General features: G+C 44.1%; 1 non-coding gene across 1 annotated transcript; it reads left to right on the top strand.

The window, feature by feature from the left end:
* Positions 1 to 1,076: 1,076 nt before the first annotated feature.
* On the top strand, positions 1,077 to 1,151 carry Trnat-ugu (transfer RNA threonine (anticodon UGU)). Its single transcript has one exon. It is a non-coding gene; the product is annotated as a tRNA-Thr (tRNA).
* The last annotated feature ends 5,342 nt before the right edge of the window (positions 1,152 to 6,493 follow it).

Genomic DNA, 6,493 nt, shown 5'->3' on the forward strand with positions numbered 1-6,493 from the left:
TACGCCTTTCGCTACCTTTTGTTGTATTTTGCTTTTGAAGACGCAATGGTTTCCCTAATACAAGGTTTCATTGTCAGTTAGTCGTGGTTCTTGAAGAGCAAGGATGAGAATTTTTTGTCGGTGGATTTCTTTTGTGAGATTATTTAGTTTTCGTGTTTGGATCAATGTATCGATGTTTACTTTTAAATGCATGTTTCTTCCTTGTAGGGAAATTTACCAGAGATCTTAGATATTCTCTGCCGTGCTAACCTGGACTCCCCAGAATCCGAAAATCCAACTGCCGCCTGTCGACAGCCGGGTTGTGTACCACCTGGGGTAAAGTTGACTTTGCTTGCATAGTTCATGTTTGCTTGTGTTTCATTGGTTTGGCTTGGGTGATACCAGGACCGGACAGGACCAGAGGGTGTTGAAGCCTTTGAAAGCAAATATTTTCAGCCAAGCTCATTGAGCTAAGAGACGGTGACCAGAGTAGCGGTGATTTTCACTCAGACGTGTCTGGATTTTGGGTTCAACGGATTTGGTAGCCGTTCAGGATTGTGTTAGTATTTGGTTCACCCCTAGTATTTGATTTCCTCGGTACCACCCATATGGGGGAGGGTTTCCCCTATCCGCCACACGCGATTATTATTATTATTCAAATGATAATTAAATGGACACCCTAGCTGCAAGCAGGCGTTGATACACTTCATTGGGGACATGTTGAAAATGTGTGCCCCGACCGGGACTCGAACCCGGGATCTCCTGCTTACATGGCAGACCCTCTATCCATCTGAGCTACCGCGGGCACAGAGGATAGTGCGTCTGCAGGGACTTATCCCTTGCACGCTCCCCGTGAGATCCACATTCCCAACATGTCCACAACACTACATTCGTAGTGCACCTAATAGATGTTTGCCCATCATACTCATTACTCGTGGCAGATTAATCTACCAAGTCCCGTACGAGTTCGGGCACAGCGTGTGCGTTCGCACAAGGTCAAAGGACGGAAACCCATTTTTTTAAACTATATATGACGGTAGTATCTGTTCACGGGGAGCGTGCAAGGGATAAGTCCCTGCAGACGCACTATCCTCTGTGCCCGCGGTGGCTCAGATGGATAGAGCGTCTGCCATGTAAGCAGAAGATCCCGGGTTCGAGTCCCGGTCGGGGCACACACTTTCAACATGTCCCCAATGAAGTGTATCAACGCCTGCTTGCAGCTAGGGTGTCCATTTAATTATCATTTGATTTCTAGCAAAGCTGCATGGTCATTGACGGTAACTGTTCTATCGGGAACAGATACTGCCGTCATATATAGTTTAAAAAAAATTATTATTATTATTATTGTCATTATGTCATCAGCAAATCCGATATGGTGTATCTTCCCACCACCGAAATAGATGTGTATTGTTCGATTCAGTATTTCCATCACATAAATGTGGGTTATAATTACGTTACATTGCTGCTAGAAGACATATTTCTCACTTTTTCTTAGACAGTTGCTACCTGTTACTCCATATAGGAATTTATGTGCGCAGCATGTTGCAATACAGACGTTCAAATTATCCGATTTCTGTAATTTCGTTTCGATACCAGATAGTTCTAATCGGAATCAGCTAGGCAGTCTTAATGTGGATATCTGACTACGACTCTCATCATGTGATAGACTGGGCAAATCACATTCTTAGTCGGACTGTTGAATATAGATCACTTATCTAAGACAGGGCCTGAATTCTTAAACACTGTGGAAAAGAATAATCCAATGTGCTTATTACAAATACGTTATTTAAATATAAATACACGGACTAACGACATAATAGTTTATTTACAGGAGCAGAGCCCCATCCATCATAGCAGAGCAGAGCAGTGCGAGATTGGTTTCAGGCCCAAGAGAGGATAAAGCTGTTGCCGTATGTTCCACGATCACCAAACATCAACCAGATAGAGAATATGTGGGCAGAGGTAACAAGGCCATTGCCACGTGGATCTACAAAAGCAAGCGACCTTTGGACAAATATAGAAAACATATGTTGGGAAGTAAACCATCACGCTACACTGTCGACGACTTAATGAAATCAATTCCCTAAGACTTCGAGAAATCTTACGTAATGATCGTGGGTGGGTTGGTTACTAAAAGTATAAAAAAAATGTTCAAATGTGTGTGAAGCCTTATGGGACTCAACTGCTAAGGTCATCAGTACCTAAGCTTACACACTACTTAACCTAAATTATCCTAAGGACAAACACACACACTCATGCCCGAGGGAGGACGCGAACCTCCGCCGGGATCAGCCACGCAGCCCATGACTGCAGCGCCCCAGACCGCTTTTTTTTTTTTTTTCAATGTAATTTTGTTCGCTTTTGTTCGTTGTGTCTGCTCGGGGCGGACGTCGTAAGTCATCCGTTTTAAGTTCGTTGATGATCAATTAACTCAGTTTTTTTATTACAGAGGGCACGTAACCCTCTGACCGAACACGCTGAGCTACCGTACCGGCAACCGCTCGGCTAACCCCGCGCGGCTACTTAAAGTATACTCGTCCACAAAACCCATGTGGACAATTATCTGATAATCGGTCAAGATTTGCTTTGTCGCAGCTCTTTAGCATTCAAGTCCATTTGCTTTCAGGCTCCTCCTTACAATTCTTGCAATGCAAGGTAATTGAAAAATCCCATCCACTCGACGCCAACTGAGGAACTGACTGGTGCATGTGTTGTTCAACACACAGTAGTTGTCAGCCTCACTAGAATCAATGCCTGTGTGTCTGTGTGTGTGTGAGTGTGTGTGTGTGTGTGTGTGTGTGTGTGTGTGTGTGTGTGTGTGTTTTCGTGTTCATGCACAATCTGAATCAATACTATTAACATTAGAGAGACAACCAACAATAAATAATTCATCAAATATGACTGTAAAGTATTTTAATGCGATGGGAAGTTACTAACTGAATTTTCACCCAACCCACGTCCTGCATATTACGTTAAGTAAGGTGTATTAACTCCATAGTATCGTTAGCAGAGACAGTGCGCTCTTGTTGTCGAGGCTCGCGACAAGCGCAGCGATCAGCAGTGCCCAATGCCGCCGCGATTTGTTTATGTTGGCTGAGCGTGGACACTGCAGCAGACGCTTCGCCATAAACAGAAAGAAATCACCTTGGCTCTGACCGCAGTGATCGGATATCACTGCCTGCGTGTTATTATAGTAACCAACTTGAGACTCTACTCACAGGTGCCATGGAGCAATTGCAACAGATATCATGTCATTAGTCATCAGAATATTAACCAGTGATGAAATGTCCACTCTATTTGAATCCCAAGAAAATAGGAACCTTCTCACAATGGAATGTGAGGTGATATCAAAATTTATCCAACATACAAAAATTAACTGCATGGCTTTCATGTATGCAGTAGTAGCACACAAGGAAATATTATGTCTTGGAAGCGTATATTTCATTTCCTCTTCTCATATTAACGCCCTTGTTTTAGTATGAAGTGGGAAAATACACACGCCGGCCGCGGTGGACGAGCGGTTCTAGGCCCTTCAGTCCGGAACCGCGTGACTGCTACGGTCGCAGGTTCGAATCCTGCCTCGGGCATGGATGTGTGTGATGTCCTTAGGTTAGTTAGGTTTAAGTAGTTCTACGTTCTAGGGGACTGATGACCTCCGATGTTAAGTCCCATAGTTATCAGAGCCATTTGAGCCAAAATAAACACGAAAAACTTAAGTTCCTGAGAAGCATATAACTCATTTCCTCTTCTCATATCATAACTTTTGTTTTAGTATGAGGTAAAAAAAATAAACAGTTTAGGGTTCTGAAACATAATATGACACCAGATTCTTATCGTAGGCGCTATCGGAAACGCAAAAAGCAGGGAGCTGTCCATTGTTTTGTCCAAAAGTCTGTTTCCTTTCATGCGTTACTCACGTTAGGAGATTCTTATTTAAGGACTTGTGGGCATCACGTTCTTCAGCAGAACAAGCCTTATGTTATTGTGCTAATTACGGTATGGAAAAAATGCAACAAAGACGCCGGCCGAAGTGGCCGCGCGGTTCTGGCGCTGCAGTCTGGAACCGCGAGACCGCTACGGTCGCAGGTTCGAATCCTGCCTCGGGCATGGATGTGTGTGATGTCCTTAGGTTAGGTAGGTTTAACTAGTTCTAAGTTCTAGGGGACTAATGACCTCAGCAGTTGAGTCCCATAGTGCTCAGAGCCAAAAATGCAACAAAGACGAGTTCCCCTGGAGCAGTGAGGATATTTGCACATGTCTTTATTCAGCAATGACCGCCAGCTGCCACAACACTTCACAGAATCCTTGCGGCAGGCAACACAACTGTGCGTGCACTTCAGACTTCATTCAGTAAGACTTCAGGAGTTGGATGGAAACGTCATAGTCGTATTCAATTCAGAATGAGGTGTTATTAAGGTAGTTGAACGTTCTAGCAATTACACTTCTATAATTCCCATATGCGTATTCCGATAGCCAAAAGAACCCGTTAGTGCGAAACCATCTGGAACTGCATTAACATCAAACTGCAAGAACTTGAGACAATACGTGGACTCTTCTCTTTGCTAAGTGACCTGTTACTGATATTTAGGATTCCCTCCGTCCTAGGCGCAGTGGAAATGGAACTTCAGAGGCGCCGGCCCGGGTGGCCGAGCGGTTCTAGGCGCTACAGTCTGGAACAGCGCGACCGCTACGGTCGCAGGTTCGAATCCTGCCTTGGGCATGGATGTGTGTGATGTCCGTAGGTTAGTTAGGTTTAAGTATTTCTAAGTTATAGGGGACTGATGACCTCAGCAGTTAAGTCCCATAGTGCTCAGAGCCATTTGAACCATTTTTTTTTTAACTTCAGAGGAGCTTTCGCTATTCTTGACAAACATGAGAAACTTCTAATCACTGCGTGTTACAACTGCGTGATGATAATGATTTAGGTTGTCAGTAGTTTTGGTGGTGATATGCTGTCAAACTGCTTACAGCAACGTTAATGGTGGCGCACATAATTTAGCGCTGACTACCTACTTAAGTAAAGATAGTGTTGTGGCGTCGTCTTTATTTGGCCTCAGCTTGAGTAATCCGATTTAACGAACGTAGTACTACATTCGCGGGCTGCTAATGATACAGTATGACTACATAGATCATCGTGTGGGTATTACTTTAATTCTGCAATGAATTGCTTAAAAAATATTACCCTCAGCTATGCAGCTGGAATGACTCATTACACAGGTACTCTGTGTTGCACTTGGTTAAGTAATCAGTTCGCTGCAATCCTGCTTCTTCTGTTTGTAAATACTTGAATACTTCAAAAATGGTTCAAATGGTTCTGAGCGCTATGGGACTTAACGTCTGAGGTGGTCAGTCCGCTAGAACTCAGAACTACTTAAACCTAACTAACCTAAGGGCATCAGACACATCCATGTCGGAGACTGGAGTTGAACCTGAGACCGTAGCTCTTGCGCGGTTCCAGACTGTAGCGCCTAGAACCGTTCGGCCATCCTGGGCGGCATACGTATATACTGACCATTCGTTATTTGACTAAATATGAACTACAATCTAATTCGCATGTATATGGCATGGGTTAGCTCCGGCACGAAGGTATGACTAAGGATTGGATGCCGTTGGAGTCCCGTTATTTTGATGGCAAGACAAATGTTCGCAAATCACCTCTATTGCCTCAAAAAACAACTGCATCTTAAATATCGAAGGACCGACGTCCACACTGTCACAACTTTCTGCAGTCAGTCTAACGATCGCATGTCATGGTTCTTCAACACGGTTCCGATGACATTAAGTTTCCGCTCCCAGTTGTTCGTGGCCATGCGCTTGGGGGTCGCCCTTACCACAATCCGAGATGGAGACTCACTTCAGTTACATCTAACCAGTGCGCACTTATTGCACTATTGTAGGAACCGAGATGCAGTATTTTGGATTTAAAATTTTGTAGATTTGTGGTGAGAACGTATGGGACCAAGTAAGCTTACACACTACTTAATCTAACTTATGAGACCAAGCCCCCCGACCATTATTCCACTCGCTCGCGGCCACACTGTATTCCCGCGTGGGTTTGGACGATGTCATGCGCCTAGCACTGAAAACTTTAGATGAGCCGCCGAGACCCAAATAATTATACAGGATGTTTCAGGAGGAATAGTAAATATTGTAGGAGGTGGTAGTATAGACAAGTTGCTGAAGAAGTGCCATATAACATGTGTCCAATTTTTATTTCGTACATACAGCTGGGTTCAATGCATTTCCGTTTCGTATGTTGGTCCTTACAGGACCCAGTGTCTACATTTCCTTTAAAATGATTTCCAGCGTTATTGGAAGAGGTTTATTTGGCTACAGGAATGCCTATGTTCCTCCAGCATGACGGGGCTCCTGCAAATTCTAGTCGTCAGGTGACACATTATCCAAACCTAACATTTTCTGGAAGATCGATCATTAGATATGGGCACTTTTCTTGGCCTTCAAGGTCCCTGGACGTTCACTCTTTGGATTTTTGCCTGTGGGGATGGTTAAAGGC

The sequence above is a fragment of the Schistocerca nitens genome, chromosome 2 (genome assembly GCF_023898315.1).
Source record: "Schistocerca nitens isolate TAMUIC-IGC-003100 chromosome 2, iqSchNite1.1, whole genome shotgun sequence".
NCBI lineage: Eukaryota > Metazoa > Arthropoda > Insecta > Orthoptera > Acrididae > Schistocerca > Schistocerca nitens.